This window comes from Panthera pardus, unplaced genomic scaffold (assembly GCF_024362965.1).
Source record: "Panthera pardus isolate Hobbes unplaced genomic scaffold, ASM2436296v1 HiC_scaffold_12, whole genome shotgun sequence".
NCBI classification, from domain to species: Eukaryota; Metazoa; Chordata; class Mammalia; order Carnivora; family Felidae; genus Panthera; species Panthera pardus.
Genome location: NW_026526677.1, coordinates 43,343,225 through 43,359,920, shown reverse-complemented (window position 1 = coordinate 43,359,920; position 16,696 = coordinate 43,343,225).

The following is a 16,696-nucleotide window of genomic DNA, read 5'->3' as shown; positions in this document are numbered from 1 at the left end:
TTGACTTCAGCATTTAAACTGCATTTTTATTAATGCTTTAGATTGCTATTATTAATATAATAGATTGCTAGTAAACTAATTATTGTTTAAATTTAATCATTGTTCTTCAAAACCAAAGATATATGACCAAAAAATAAATAAATAAATAAAAGCCCACAATTTGTAGGAATGTGTAAATTACACAGACTACTGATTAAGGAAGAACTCGGTCCCAGACTTGTAGCATTCAAAGGGAATGTCAGAGTCATTTCATTCAAAATTCTAACTGGTGATGGTCTCCTTTATGTTCATATAAACAAGTTCAGTCATGGGAAGCTCTCTCTTAAGAGAGGCAGCCAGTCCCAAGTAGAACAACTCTGATGTCTTTCTTTCTGTAACCTCCCCAGTGTAATAAGAAAATAAGACTCCTCCCCCTTCCATAGGTGGTAATCACTCGTTCCTTGTCCCAATTAAAGGAGCAATCCCAGAAGTCAATTAATTTGTATCTAATTGTTCCGTAAATATTTATCAGGGCTCCAATATGTCAAACCCTTTAACAGACACTGGAGATATAATAGAGAACACAACATGCAAGGCTCTGGGCTTCATGGAACTTTTATTACAGTGTAGACATGATCTGGAAAATGAAAGACATATCAATTGGGTACCTAAGGCAGACCCAAGGCACAGAGAAGGCAGCCCAGTGGAAGTACAAGTGAGGCGGAGACGAGAAGGCTGTTAGCCAATCACAAATTATGGACAGTGTTTCAGGCAGAAGAAAGAGTGTCTGCAGAAGCCTGTAACAGACACTAATCAGAGATGCTAACCTAGAGAGGCAGGCAGCATGGGTCTTGCTCATGCACATAAGGAAATAGCTTTTTGTTGTTGATCCTCCTGCTGATTAGAAAAGCACAGAATATCCTCAGACTAAGGAGCCACAGAGATGATCTAGATCACTATTTCCCTGAGTGTGTGCTGAGCAGTATTAGCACTTTGGGTGATAAAGGCCTATACTGGGGAAAAAAGACTTTTATGTTCAAAGACATTCTGGAAACACTGTTTACACAAAGAGACACAGGTATTTTTGTTGCAGGATTTTTGGAGCCATTCATGGGCACATCAGCATTGTCATTCTCTAAGGGGGACCTCACATGGGGTTTCCAAGCATATTTTGCCATGAAATCATTTTATGTGAATTATTTAGTAGGATTAAGTTTCCCTGGAAACTTCTTTGGGAAAAGGAGATAGAGACCAATCCTGGATTTTTACAAATGAAGAAACCAAGACCTAGAAAGGGACAATAATTTCCCAAAAGCACACAGAGAAAGAGAACAGTAAGCAAGTTCTTCTGACTCTCAGATCATTGCACGCTCCAATGTAATTTAATGTCTTGCAGTCATTAAGCTAATGTCATCATATCCTACTTTTCTTTGTGTACTGGAACCTACAAGATACCCATTACACAGTGTGGGTCTTTTGATACAATGCCCACCATTGCCCTGAGAAGTTCTGGTTTGGCTGTAGAGAATTTTATAGATATCCTGACCTGGAGTTTCCCGTTGCCTGCCATGGGGACCTCTTCCTGAGGCTGCAGCTAGGCCCTACATCCCATCAGATCCTTCCTTGTTGGACCTGCTATTGCGATACGACTGGTGGCACATGGGCGTGGGATTTAGGAGACTACCAAGTAAAAGGAGACTTCAGCAGCCATCCAGTGTCCTTCCTCTCCAATAGAGGATCATATGTCTCCCATGCAAACATTTCCAGAAATGGGTAGCTCACTACCTCAACCCATTATGGGTCTGGATGGTTTCCAGAAAGAGCAATCCTACAGACCCATTACAGAAGCTTAGTCAGAAACCAAGCATGGAGCTCCCTTTCACCCTGGGAGAAAATGGTTGTTGGGTAGAAACGTGCAGCCTCAAATGCCACTAACTTCTCTCTCCCCTGGTTGCACTGTGGAGAAGGTGACAAGGAGAAGCTGACCCTGGGAGCTCAGTATTGGCAGCCAGCAATCCTCATTTTTGACTTGAGGAACAAAGACTTTCAAGATGATTTGTGTGAAGAGAAGTAACTATGGAGTTGGCTTGGATTGCTCTTAATTCTCTTAAGCAGAAAACCTATAAAGAGAAGCAGGAGGAAGAGAATTTTATTGTCTTTTTTTCTCTTTTTAATGACAAGAAGAGACACACTGAAGAGGAAAGGGGGCTTTCTTGTGGGTGCTTGGTCTATTTGCCACAGGAAGAGGCTGGCTGAGTCCCAGCTCCCCAGAAAGGAACCTGTGAGAAAATGAGGCAGCGGGGGGAACAATAAAATGTAGAAAAGGGTGTGTCTTAAGAGGGAAAACCAGAGCTGCTGAAGGAACAGGGAACTTATGCAAACAAGATTTGTGTCTGATTGAGGCTTGGAGCCTCAGGACAAGGGAAAGGGAGGCTTGGTGAGAGAATCTGCCCTAAGGAAACCCAGGAGGCCTAAAGACAGCATAACTGCACGCTGAGCCTTATTCTTAACCTACTCATCACACAGTGAGAGGCAGCAGGAGCCCCTGCGAGGGTAGGGACAAGAGGTTGGAGTGAGGCATGTCTGTCCATTTGTCTGTCTGCCAGCAGCTGCTGTGGCCAAGCCCGCCCTGGGCCCTAACCCTGCAGGCAGAGTTGTTTGCTTGCCTAGTGCCTGTGTATTGTCACCTCCCTGACTGCCGTCAGATCCTGTCCCAGAACAAAGTCATGTCCATAAATCAGCCCCCGCAGGCCCAGGAGAAAGCTCACAGCTTCTAGGCCTGGCCTTGCCCTGGCAGGTCTTGTCGCAGGCCCAGCATGGTGAGACATTCTGAGCCAAGGAACTCCAACTGTTGTCCAATGGATTCGTGGACTTGGAGAATGTTAGGGCTGAGAGGCACCTCTGTGATAACTGATTTTCTTGACCAACGAACAGATGAGGAAACTGCAGAATGGGCAGAGGAAGGGGTAGGCTCAGGCACACGCGGTGGACAAGAGCGGACCCAGGTGTTCTGGATCTCACGTCAGCTGTCTTCCCTGGGCTCGTGACAGAACAGAACCAGTATAAACAAAGAGAGCTATACCACCTTCTCCTCAGGCACCCCCAGTCCACACAAACGCACATGTTGACATGCCCTCAACCAGAGCAAGGGGAGAAGGGCGTGACAACAGACTTGTCAAACCTACCCCAGGTGGCACTCAAAGCAGGATCACATAAAAAATGAGGTAGTTACCAACACCACTGTTGGATAGGTTTCTGGCTTCCAAATATACAATTTGCCTTAAGCATTCCTTTTATGGTGTGACCTTCTACCCTAGAACTGTCAGAAACTATCCTTTGTCCAGGATATTAAGCCCTGGTATCAGCCAACGTTCAGTAAAAAAAAAAAAAAAAAAAAAAAGATTGAGCTTCTATGACATTATGAGAATAAAAAGATTAAGATTAACATGGGACCCACACAAATGTAGGATGAGTTTGGAGAAGTGAGAAGGCTACCATCCGAGGATCAGATAAACACTTACCAGCATGAAGCCTGATGAACTGAAACAGAGGAGTTCTCCAACCACTGCAAACATGGAGAGTTAGGAAGGGGTCTGGATGCCTGCCATGTCTGACCACCACAACCTCCTGTGAAGAACGACTGCTTCATTTTCACCTTCCAAATCCCATGCATCTTCTCATGGGCAGACTAACCCAAAATTCTACAGGGAAGCAGATTCATCCTCAGAAGTGCGTGGTGGCAGCACTATGAAGAAGACAACCGCCAATCTGACACAGTCATGTTCTGCATTTAAAAGGCATTTATAGGGGCACCTGGGTGGCTCAGTAGGTTGAGCATCTGATTTCGGCTCAGGTCATGATCTCATGGTCCATGAGTTCAAGCCCCAGATCGGGCTCTGAGCTGACAGTTTGTAGCCTGGAGCCTGCTTTGGATTCTGTGTCTCCCTTTCTCTCTGCCCCACCCGCTCTTGCTCTCTCGCTCTCTCTCAAAAATAAATAAATAAAACTTAAAAAAAAAGGCATTTACAGTTCAGTCCCTCCAGTCTGATACCCCTTCCTAGATAGACAGGGACACAGAAGCATGGTGTCCCATGCCAGCCATTATGTGTGCACAGCTGAGATTATCACAAGTATCGTATGGGGCCATCACTGCAGTATCCAGGTCAACAGTTAGGTCATGAAATACTAATGGAACAAAATGAGATAAAAGGAGCCAAGATGGGCCCAGCTGCTGGGACCATGGGATACTGAGTGGGTGGTGATTATAACAAGTGGAGGTGATGTGGAGCCAGAGGCCTGAAACAGATTCTCTAAGCAGCGTTTCAGATATTCACCAGGTTTCCTTAGATCACTTGTTCTCAACAGTGGCTGCATGTCAGAGTCACCAGGGGAGCTTTTACAACATACCAATGTCCATGCCCCAAGCACATGAGGAGTCTTGACAAAGTACAAGAAAATGCTACTGGCTGAGAGTGGGAGTGGAGGTAGGGGAGAAGCTGACTTGGAGACTTACAGATTGAGGAAGATTGGGACTTTTAAAGAAGATGCTAGATGAAATCAACCAAAGGTGAGGTTAAGACCATGAATTTGTAGAGTACCAAAGTTTATCGTTATTTGCTTCTTCTCCAGAATCAATCAGCTCTATACACATATAGAAGATGAATAAGTAGAATATGAAGGAAATTAGAGCTGAGGTTTGTTTAGGCAGATATGGCAGAAAAACAAAAGGGCAAGGAAACTGAGGATGGCTTTGAGAAAGTAATTGCAATGATCAGCCGTGGGATCCCTGATGGATCGGGAAGTGGGGGAGAGAATGGCAGGACCAAGTGACAGTCTGTGCAGGTGTAGTGAGAAGCAGGGGATAAGGTTGCTGGAAGGAATTGGTAGTTATGGTCAAATTCGGAAGCAGGAGAGGGACTTTTCTGAGGGAACAGTCCCATGTGATAAGATGTGGCCCTGAAAAGGAATCGAGGAGGCTCAGAAAGTATGAAGCTATACTGTTTGATAGATGACTTATGTAGATATTAAAATCTCCTGGTATTGTGGAATGGAAAGATTGTGATCAACTCTCTAAATCTTCAGTAGGAGAGGGGAAGGGCCTGGAAGACAGTATGTGACAACTGTAGGTGGGGGACATGAGCCTTAGAGTGGAAGCTTTTAGATAATTTGGCCTCATTCAACAAATAGCCACCAGGCACATGAGTAGACTGTGGAGCTAACTGACCTTGTCCATCACTCAGAAGTCAATGCTTGACATTGTATTTGGAACAAAATTAGCTACATTTATAAACCCTTATGTGCCAGACCCTGTGTTGGGGGCTTAGGAAGGTATAAAGATGAATCAGTCATGGAGTAAAGAACATCCTCTTATTCCTGGAATATATTTTCTTTGATGACCATTTCTGTGCTGTTTAACATTTACTTTACTCATTTATATCAGGCTGTTTTGTCAACGTCATCATCTTATTTCTTGTTATATCTTGAAGCATCACTTTGGCAGGGAGGGAGGGAAGGAACATTATCATGTGATTCTCCAGGTTGGGATTTGTAATGGAGAGAAGTTGCCATTTCATACCTTCTTTACTGTCTTAAAGAGTGATAACAAAAAATCAGGAACCCAAGCCTTCAAGAGAACACTTGTTCCATATGAGTCATCAGCCTCTAGAATGTGCAACTTAAATAATGGTAAAATTGGCTCTTCTTCTTTTCTTTCTTCTTCTTTTTTTTAAGTAAACTCTACCCTGAATGTGGAGCTTGAACTCATGACCCAGAGATCAAGAGTCTCATGCTCTATTGACTGAGCCAGCCAGGTGCCCCTGGTTCTTCTTTCTTAATTTAGCTAAAGACAATATACACAACACTTCAAAGCGAGGTGAGAAGCCACGGAGCAGGATTTTCAAAAGGTATGTAAAAGCCAGGTTATTTCACTCTTAACTTCCACCCATAACAAAAGCGGAAATTGGTTGAGTTGGAGTTTAGAAGGAGATTTTGTAGAGAAAGCTATGCATTTTGAACCTCGCGTCCTGAAGGGAGAGAACTGGAAGGTACTTCTAGCTTTACCTCAAGTTAAAAGAGAAGAACTTCAAAGACATGACTAGCAAACCTTAATATAAATCTTCTGGGTGGAGGATCGGGGGACTTCAGTGGTGTAGCCATGTCTAATAAGTCTATAGGGGCAGACTTTACGGCCAGGCAGCTGCTCGCATGGAGGAACAAATGACAGAGAGCTACATTTGGGATACCTCTTCAGATTTGGAGAGGAAAGGAAAGCTGGCCCACGCTTGGGGTCGTGTGAGAGAGAGCCTACATGGGGCCATCTGAGGTCTTACCTAAGAGGACCTGAATAGATGAGAAGAACTTGGCAGAAACAAAGTTGGGGCACCACCACATGCAAGGAGGCTGCAAAAGGAATAAGCAACTAGCTGGGAGGAGGCATCATCATCGCAAGTGCTGAAGATGAAGACCTCCAGCAATGAGGATTCTGGAAAACCCAGATGTGTGCCCTCACTCAACAGGACCACTCATGGCAGAACTCTTGTGCTCCTTTTCCTTCTTCTGAATCATTGTGCTCCAGCTCCGGAGGTATACAAAGCAGGAGCAGGGAGAGAAGAGTAAAAGCACTGAATGGAAAAGGGAAGAGTGGCCCCTTGGACCCTCTTCTCTCACTTCAGCCTTCCTCGCTGCAGCAAACCCAAGGTAGAAGGAGGAGAAAAGTCATGACTGTAAATCTAGATAGAAAATTCCACTGTGATGTGAGATTGGACAATTTAATTTGTAAATTGAGACTATATTTTGAGACCTTAAATAACTGGTAACTTTTTTTTTTAATTACAGAGAGAGTCCAGGAAGTTCAGGGGATAGCTCAAGTTTTCATCTAGGGGCAGAGGAGGAACTGGGTCCTACCATCCCTTTCCGGTTGTCTTACCCATGCAACCAGCTATGCTCATCTTTCACATGCAAGTGTTTTCCCAAAGATGCATCCACTGTGTCAGGGTGGTGGGGGTCGAGGGTAACACTGTACTAAGAACTACTCCTCCCCTATGACTGTGGAGTGGTACCTGCTCACCGTGAGTCCTCAGATTATTCTCAGTTTTCTGAATTGTTGCTTGTCAAGATGAGCAGTTTGGAAACAAAGCACCCACCATAGTTGCTGTCCCTGGCACTCCTGTTGATGGCCCAAGAAGAGGAAAACAACTGGAAGTCAAGGGTACTGCTCACCTGGCCTGCTCCATGAGTCAGAGGCACTCACCACCAGAATCATTCCTCAGCCAGCCCGCAGGTCCAGAGAAAGTCTCTCCCTCTTTTGTATCCAAGGCTTGTTCAATTTCCCACTCCAGGACTGACTAAAAATTGAAATTCTCACAATATTCTCCATTGCTTCTAATAGACAATTAGAAAAACAAAATAACCTGAGATGGTTACATTTCCCCCATGGTTTAAGAGGTACAGTCTTATTCCATGACTACTTTATTATGTAATTATGTATAAATGTGCCTTCCCCTCTCTCTGGAGAGAAAGACTTTGGAGTCAGGAATCATACTATATCTAATTCATGCCTATATTCCTAGATCCTGATTGTGTATCTGGTACATGGCAGAAACTCAATCAACATTTGTTAAACAGACAGAAAGCTAGTTAGGCAGATGGACAGGTGGGCGGATAGGTGGGTGGGTGGGTGGATGGATGCTTGGATGGGTGACAGATGAATAACAAATTAATAAATCTGTCACCCATCCCAGGAGCATAACAATGCCTCATGAGCCAAGCCCTTTGACTAGAAAAGAGTAACAAAACATCAGTATTATTTATCAGAGCTTAAAAAACTTTCTCCTAGACTTCTACTGACCCTCTCAACAAAGTTATAATGTGGATATTATAATCTGATTTTCAAGATGAAAAAGTCAAAGTTCAGAGAAGTTAAATAGCCAGACTAAATTCAGGTACTGTGCTCCATGGTCCAGGCTGTATCCATCACTGAGTTGCCTCTCATAACAGACAGAGAGAGTGGGAAACCTCTAAATTCTTGAAATTATATTAGAGTTTTTATAGAAATAAATGTTTAGTGTGCAGATTAAAACTCTAATGGTAACATAAAAGACAACAGGGTAAAATGAACACAAGAATAGAGTGAGTTTATTACAGAAGAAATGCACATTTGTATTTAATGTGATTTTACTTTCTTTTCTTTCTTTCTTTCTTTTTTTTCTTCTTCTTTTTTTTTTTTTTTTTTTTTTTTTTGTAAACCACCATCTTGCAGCAATTAGGTTATAGTTACAGGCAGCTTGGAGAAGGATGTTTTGAATTAACAACTAAATTGTCAGGTTTCTTTGTGAAGCATTTTATTGTTGGGTACAGTGAGAGGGAATCAGTCCCGGGGGAGGCCCATTTGTCATTCACTTCATTCTGCTAAACAGACGCCTTGCCCACAAAGCTTCCCTTCTGCCTTCTCCTCAGCCCTCAGTCACGCTTCACCAGGCCACCACGGCTGTGCACAGAGCTTCAGAGCTGGAAAGGACCTTGGAGAGCAGCTAGTGTGAGCCTAGGTCCATGTAGGTCCCTCTTCAATCCCTCACCATGAGGTCACACAGCCTCTGCTTGATCACTTACCGGAATAGGGTCAGCGTGAAGTAGAAATTCAAATCGAAGCTCTTCTCTTGCTCTTCACTAGCTCTGGGATCTGAGGTGAGTTCTGTGACTTCTCTGACTTCCAGTCCTCTCAGCACAGAAAGTTTCAGAGACAAGGTGAGAACTTCATGATCAAAAATACACAAAATGCCTCATACAGACCCTGGTTCATTGTAAGTGCCCAGAAAATGGCAGTATTCCATTGTCCCTCCCTTCACTGGGGGCACCTTTAAAATGTCGTGGGAATATCTTCCTTTGTGTCTTCTGGTTCTGGTTTCTCTGACCATGACAACAGAGCTTAAGCCCTGGGCTCTTCAGCTCTTCCTTACAGCATGGTTTCTTTTTCCCTCTATCTTCTGGTCTCCCTGATCTGCATGCACCCTGCCTCGTGAGTGATGCTTGTATGGTGTCACTGTTCCAAAAAGAAGTCCAGCTAGGGAGGTGATGAAGCTCTTCACAGCTCTCTGTCTTCTCTTCTCTCACAACCCCAAACTCTTTGTGCCTTCATATGCCCCTACCTCACCTCCTCACTGATGGCCCTGAGTAAGTAGGAAAGGCCATACTGTTGAATTCAATCCAAATGCAAGAGAAGATACTGATAGGAGAGTGGGCCCCCAGACATCCCCAATAAAACCCCACATGAGCAACTTGTCCTTCATCCGCAAAGCACCTCATACCTCTTCAACCCCGTCTCGTAGGGGAGGACTCTTATTACCTCCCTTGTCTCCTGATGATGGTGCCAAGGATCATTTTACTTCTCCAGGTGCTTCTGAGTTCCCAGGAGACAGGGGAAAAATCTGTGGAATTTTCCACGACGCTTTTAATTCCTCACAAGTATCAGCAATTATTGCCAAGAGAGGGTAATGGTTGGGGCATCGGCTGAAGTAGGTCCCTCCCTATTCCTATGCCAATTATTGATGTATTTGTAAAAAAGTTAACGCAATATTCAGAATCATAAATATGGGCCAGAGACTTTAATGTATATCCAAAGTATCTGAATACATAAGGAGATTTGCGATAAACTGGAGGCAGATTTCTGAGATTTAGCAGCTCTTACTCTAATCTCTGATTTATTTATTACTGGAAAGTCAAAGATCCCAAACACTTTGTGCCAATGAAGCGTCCAAGCCAGGCCTTTAAATGTGTAGGCTTAAAAGAGCGTTAAAGGAAGAGGCATGTCATTTGGCATCAACTCAAGCTTATAGGTGCAAAACCCGGCCTGGGAAGGGCAGTGTTGGGCATTAGGAAGCAGCATGTTTCCTGCAGTCCCCAGCATGCTGCAAAGCTGCGTCATTCAACTGGGTAGGGAGAGGAGAGAAAGGGTGTCAGAGGGCAACGCGAGCTGTTTGTCAACATCTGAAGGGTGACCAAGTGGGGACAGAGCTGTGTACAAGCTGCTGCCTCCTTTCCTCCTAGACCCCCGGTTGGGAGGCTGGTGTGGGTCTTCACACAGCTCCTAGAAGGCAGCAAATTGGAGACTCCTGGTCACGAATGACATCTTGAGAACTCAGGGTGCTGAAACCCCAACCTTTCTTTACAACCAGTAGTCAAGCATCAACAAGGCTTACTCACCGGAATCGTTTGGGAGGTAAACTCCACTCTGCATTAGAGACTTGCTTTTGGAAGTGCTCTCCTAGCACACAACGCACTTCCAAATGTACCAAACTATCCTGTTTTCAGGATGAGAGACAAGGACACACTTCTGGTTTCTGCCTTCGGGCACAGGCTGGAGCTCAGGATGGGGACAGAGAGTATACCCACACGTCACACGGAAGAAGAGGTAGAACACCGAGTTATACATTAAGCACCGTTTTTAAAATCCTTTTTTCTGCATCTTCATTAGAGTTAAGGCATTATGTCATCTCAGAACAAGCTAACAAATGCCTCATTAAGGAACTAATTTGTTTTGAGCCTATACTCCTCAACAATTACCATTGTTAACTATTACAATTAAGTAATTGTTCTCACAGTTACGCCTTACAAAATCCAAACCTCTAAGGTCAAATCGATTTCTTTCCTTTTTGCCAATTTGGATGCCAACATGCAAAAAATCTCTGAGTGACTTTCCCAAGGTTCAAGGGCTTGGTCACTGAATCCTGCATGATTTCCGCTAGACTTTACCAGTCACTGGTGTCTTGCAAAGGGCTGGATCCCAAGGGGAGAAGAGGCAGTTTGGAATAGGGCGAAAAACTTTGGGGATCTGTACTTACCAGCTGGGAGACCTGGGGCAAGCACTTTTGCCTCTCGAGTCTCGGTCTTCCCATCTGGAAAACAAGAAGGTCACTCCTTACTTTACAGAGTAAAATGTGCATGCTTAGTGTATGTGGCCAGTGCTCCATCTAAATAAGCTGAATCTGGCTCAGGCTCCAGACACTGATTTCAGCAAGGAAGCTGGTGTAGAGGTACACACAAGTGGCATGGAACATACTACATGAGAGGAAGACCCATCATCCAGCCTGCAGGGCCCTCAGAGGCCAGCTGCCAGGGTTCCGAGCTCTGGAGGGAGCTGGTGTAACTGGGAGAACAAACCAGAAGCCTGTCTTGCCACCTCCCCAGCTTGGGAGAGACCAAAGATGACACTCACTGTGTGTGATGTCCAAGGAAGAACAAATATGGATGCCCTCATCTTCCCTCAATCATTGGTTGTATTTGTCTTGTGAAAAATTCTATTGCGATCTTTATGACAAATTGTAAAAGAGTATTTTTGCTCCTCATTTATCCAAGAAGAGCACATTGGCCCCCACCCCCATAGTCATTTTATTGTGACTATACTCAAAGCAGAAAACAATTTCATTTTCCCCCTTTGAGGTCCTTGGAAACAATTGTAATTTTGTAATGAAGTGTGGGTTTGCTTCTGAGAGACAGCAGACAGGGGTGTGAAGGCAAGGAGCGGGGAGGCAGAGCTGGGCCCGTGGCGGGGAGCTTCCCCACAACCTGTGCTCCAGATGGCTTGGAAAGCATTTCAGAAGCCATCTGTAGTGCTCTTTCTCAGCAGGCGCTGACCGTAGAGGAGAGTGGAGCATGAATTCACTCCACTTGGAAGCAGAAAAGGAAAATATCCACAGGGGAGAAATCCAGAGTTTCAGCAGATCCCAGGCCGTGGTGGGGCTGGTGGGCTCCCCAGAGAGAGAAATGGATCTGTTCCAAGGTTATGGGGGCTTCCCTGTGCTTCCGGCTCTCCCCTATGAAGAACGGCCTCCCCACTCCCCGCGCTCCAGGCCAGAAACTTGAGTCATACTAGATAGTCCTGTATCCCTACAAGTCTTCAGGTATTAAGTCTCCTTATTTTTCTCTTGAGTTTTTTCCTTGAATTCACTTCTATCCCTGTGGCCACCTTTGCTCAGATACCATCATTCACTCCAGTCTGGGCTATCACAGCAACCTCTGACTGGTCTCTCTGTCTCCACCTTGCTCCCACCCATTCCTCCTGCATGTCACAAGCTCTGTCTTACATTTTAGTCTTCTGCTTAAATCTTCCAGCATCCCTTGATTATCTTGAGGATTAAGTCCCAGTTTCTCAGGTTGGTATATAAGACTCCCCATTATTTGACCTCTATTTACCTCTTGTTACTTAGAAAGAATTGCTTTTTTGTGAGATTCTTTTAATTTTTTTATAAAGTTTGTTTATTTTTGAGAGAGAGAGAGAGAGACAGAGAGACAGAGAGACAAAGAGACAGAGCGTGAGCAGGGGAGGGGCAGAGAGAGAGGGAGACACAGAATCCGAAGCAGGCTCCAGGCTCTGAGCTGTCAGCACAGAGCCCGACGCAGGGCTCGAACTCATGAGATCATGACCTGAGCTGATATTGGACACTTAACCGACTGGGCCACCCAGGCGCCTCTGTGAGATTCTTTTATAAAAATGTACCTAAAATCTTATTGACGTATTTCCAACATTTTATGATGAGAATGTTCAACACAGAAGAGTGGAAAGAATTATATGGTGAAACCCATATGTCCACAACTTAGCTTCTACAATTAGCATTTCACCTTTGCTTATAACATATTTTCCTATTCATTTATCGGTCCTTCCATCCATGCATGAATTTAACCTATTTTTTGATGCATTTCAAAATAAGTCCTGGACATCTGTACTTTTCATTCCTTAACTTTCAGCATGCATGCAATCATACAACCATTAGATTTGCTTACCCCTCAAAACGGCTTCTAAAGGGCACCTGGGTGGCTCAGTCACTTAAGCATCTGACTTGATTTCAGCTCAGGTCACAATCTCATGGCTCATGAGTTCTAGCCCCATGTCAGGCTCTATGCTGAAAGTGTGGAGCCTGGAATTCTCTCTCTCCTTCTCTCCCCACCCCTCCCCTGCTAGCACACTTTCTCTTAAAATAAATCACTTAAAAAATAAAAACCTAAAATTAAACTAAAATATGTGGCTTCCAATCAAAGAATGGATGTATTAGAACCAAAAGATTTGCAAAAGACAAAATTAAGTATTAAAAAATAAAAGCAGGATGAGAGGAGAGAAAACTTTATTAAGAATCTCTGACTGGGGCACCTGAGTGGCTCAGTTGGTTAGGCATCTGACTTGGGATCAGGTCATGATCTCACAGTTCGTGGGTTTGAGCCCCGTGTCAGGCTCTGTGCTGACATCTCAGAGCCTGGAGCCTGCTTCAGATTCTGTCTCTCTCTTTCTCTGACCCTCCTCTGCTCACGCTTTGTGTCTCTCTCTCTCAAAAATAAATAAATGTTAAAAAAAATTAAAAACAAAAAAAGAATCTCTGACTGAAGAAAACAATAGCAAGGGAATAAAAAAAAAAATGCCTCCAAGCTTCCTAGAAACCAAAAACCATATTAGGTATATTGCTTTAATTTTTTTGTATTCTTGTAGAAAGCCCTGTAGGGACAAGTTTTTCAAGTCTTGAAATCTGTGAATTAGTCATAGGAGTATATGTATGAAGGGCACTTCATAATATAGGAAACAAAGTCAATAGAGTATAACGGTTAAAACAAATTAGATTCTGAAGCCAAAGGTCTTAGGTTCAAATTTAGTTTCCACCCCTTACTATCTGTGTGAACTAAAGGAAAAGCATTGAACCATGTTAAGATTCAGGTTCCTTATCTGCAAAATGAAGATTTCACAGTATCAACCTCATCTTGCTCATTTGGTGACCATAATCAGATTATGTGTGTAAATCCCTAGCTATAGTGCTCAGCACATAGTAAGCACTCAATAGTTGTAGTTGTTGTTTTAGCAATAAAAAGAAATGTTTTAGTGGAAAGTGAGATTACTACATTAAAGCATGGTTTCATGAAAGCTTTTCTGTGAGTGGACACAGTGTTTGGACAGTGTGAGTTGGTCCACAGTGAGTCATAACAGTCAAAACAGGAATAATGTTCTCTCTTAATCAGGCTTAGTACAACAAAAAAGCTAGAAACTCCTGGAGAAACTGATTGCTTACCTACAAATGATCCCTACTTTTTTCTAGCAGCACCCAATTTTTTTTCCAGGTAACAGACAAAATTTGGGGCAATATATTAATTTCTAGAACATGAATCATTCTAATTCTAAATCAAATATGCTCCTTGTATTACATAAGGGAATGACTGATATAGAAATAATTGGTCTACAAGTAATAAGACTTAAGGAACAGTGTGCTGATGTGAGTGTGCAGAGGATCTTTCTGATATAAAGACACAGAACACTCCAAGAGAAAGACCTGTTCTTTACTTCCTGTTTTAGATTTTGCGTGAAGATATGATACAGTGCATTGCAGCAGCCACTTTGTGACCATGAGGAGAAAATCAAGAAATTGCAGACATGTTGACCACAAAGCCTTGTCTCCTAACTTCTTGTTATGTGAGGTAAGTGGATGTTTGAAAGCCACTTTTTAGATGGGCAGTCTATAATATTCAGCTGAAAGTATCCTTAAGTAAACATAAAACAAAGAGCAAATTTTTCCCTTCAGCTCATCCCTGTTGTTTATTAACATTTCCCAGCAGGGTTGATAATAGTTGAAAGACAGATAATGGGCCTTAAATGGGTTAGTCTTGCATTGGGCATAATTGTGGTGTCACTAAGAGCAGACACCAGCATGTTCCAGGAACTCCAAGTTTGAGTAGGTCATATGAGTCATTTCCTACATTTCAGAAGTTCTGCTCACTGAAATTGGCAAATTTTTGGCCAGTCATATCAAAAGGCCCATTGTCCAGAAACTTCATTTAGAAAGAGTAAGCTTGTCACTTGTCAGAGGCATCCTCTGGAATAACACCTTCAAGAGGCTCTTGCAGGTAGAGATTCTTGCTATGTGCTAGAACAAAGGCCAAGTAGTTGTGGCAGATGGGTAAGTCAAGCCCCACAGAGTTAGCCAAATGGCCATTTGCTGTGTATTATGTTTAACACATCAATTTGTTGAAATCTTTCCACAAGGTCAGAGAAACCAATTGTATATTTGGCTACCATATGGCAGGGTTTAGGTGAAAGGAATCAACTATTGGCAAAATTGGGGTACCTGATTGGTGTAAATATAAAAATCCATAAATGGGACTTGTATTCTGTTTGGTGACCCAGCTCCAAAATTATTATAGAAATAAGTGGGACCTAGTTGAATATAAATAATACCTAGAAACATGGAATTCTTCAGGAATGCTTCAGATATGAGGGATGCCTGTGGTAGAGGCTGTGTGCAACCCAGTGCAGTTATGATCTATGTCCCCCATGCAGAATACGAAGAGGGAGAAACTGGAGAGAACTAACTTGGATGGAAGTGATACAGATTGCTTTCTCTTTGCTAAAATCCATTTCCTTTTCTTCCTGGACACATGGCAAAATGGTGGTTCCCAGCTTCCCTTGTAGTTGGGCATAACTATGTAAGTTCTAGCCAGTGGAATTTAAGTGGAAGTAACACGGTGGCCACTTTGAGGGTTGAGGAATAAAATCTGCCACATGTCTCACTCCATGCTCTTTCTGGTCCTGCCATTTTGGTGCAGACAAAGACAATGCCCTACAAGATAATGAGTCCCGATATGAAAGAAGGATGGATCCCTGAACTGCTGCATGGAAGAGAGCTGACTATTCCCTGGTCGACCACATGGGATTACCATGTAAGCAAGAAGTAGCATTACATTGCATTTGAGCCATCATACATTGTCTGCTTCTATCTGCGTGGCGTATTCTATCTATTGAATCCTGCCAAGGGATTCAACCATGTATCTAGTAAGTGCAAGGGATGTTCTACTTCTCTGGAATCACAAGTCTGCTATAATATACATATGAATATATACAACAAGGTCAATAGAGGGGCACCTGGGTGGCTCAGTTAGTTAAGCATCCGACTCTTGATTTCAGCTTAGGTCTCACAGTTTGAGTTTGAGCCCGCATCTGGCTCCAAGAAGGTCAGAGTCTGCTTGGCATTCTCCTTCTCTGCCCCTCCCCTACTTGCATGCACCCTTTCTCTAAATAAATAAATAAATAAATAAATAAATAAATAAATAAACTTTAAAAAACAACAATAAGATCAATAAAAGTATATTATTTTAGTCTCTAATAAGGCAATATACCCCAGAAACTCACTTTTGTTAAAAAACTATATGTTTGAAAAGCCTGGTAGGGTGAGGTGGCCTCCCAGGGCTTTCAGTTCTACAGCCCTTCCCTGTGAGTCCTGTGAGTTCCCTCCCATGGGTCCTGAAGGGGGAAGAAGCAAGCTAAATGGTGAAAGCCAAGGTATGTCCTGATGTGATTCCTTCTCCATGGCCCCCATAGTATTTACAAAATTAGCTTAGCTCACCAGTGGTTTCAAGTAGCATATCTGGAAGGCATCCATGAAGAACTTCTGAGTTCTGCACTCTTTTGGGCATGGAGGAAAGGACAGGCAGATACCTGTAGGGTTAGAGCTATTTCGGAAGATGTACAAGGGGCTCTCGGAGCTCCAGAAGGGAAATATTCTCCCTGGAGAAGTCAAAGAAAGCTTTGAGAAGGAACTGTCTTGAAAGATGATGAGTCGGAGCCTGCCAGTCTAGAGAAGGAGCAAGGGCATTCCAAGCAGAGAATAACAAATGGATTTCAGCCTTGTCAGGCCATGGACTTCACGCATTTCCCCAATTACTGGGCCTGGGTGCCTGACCCTGTCGCCCTACC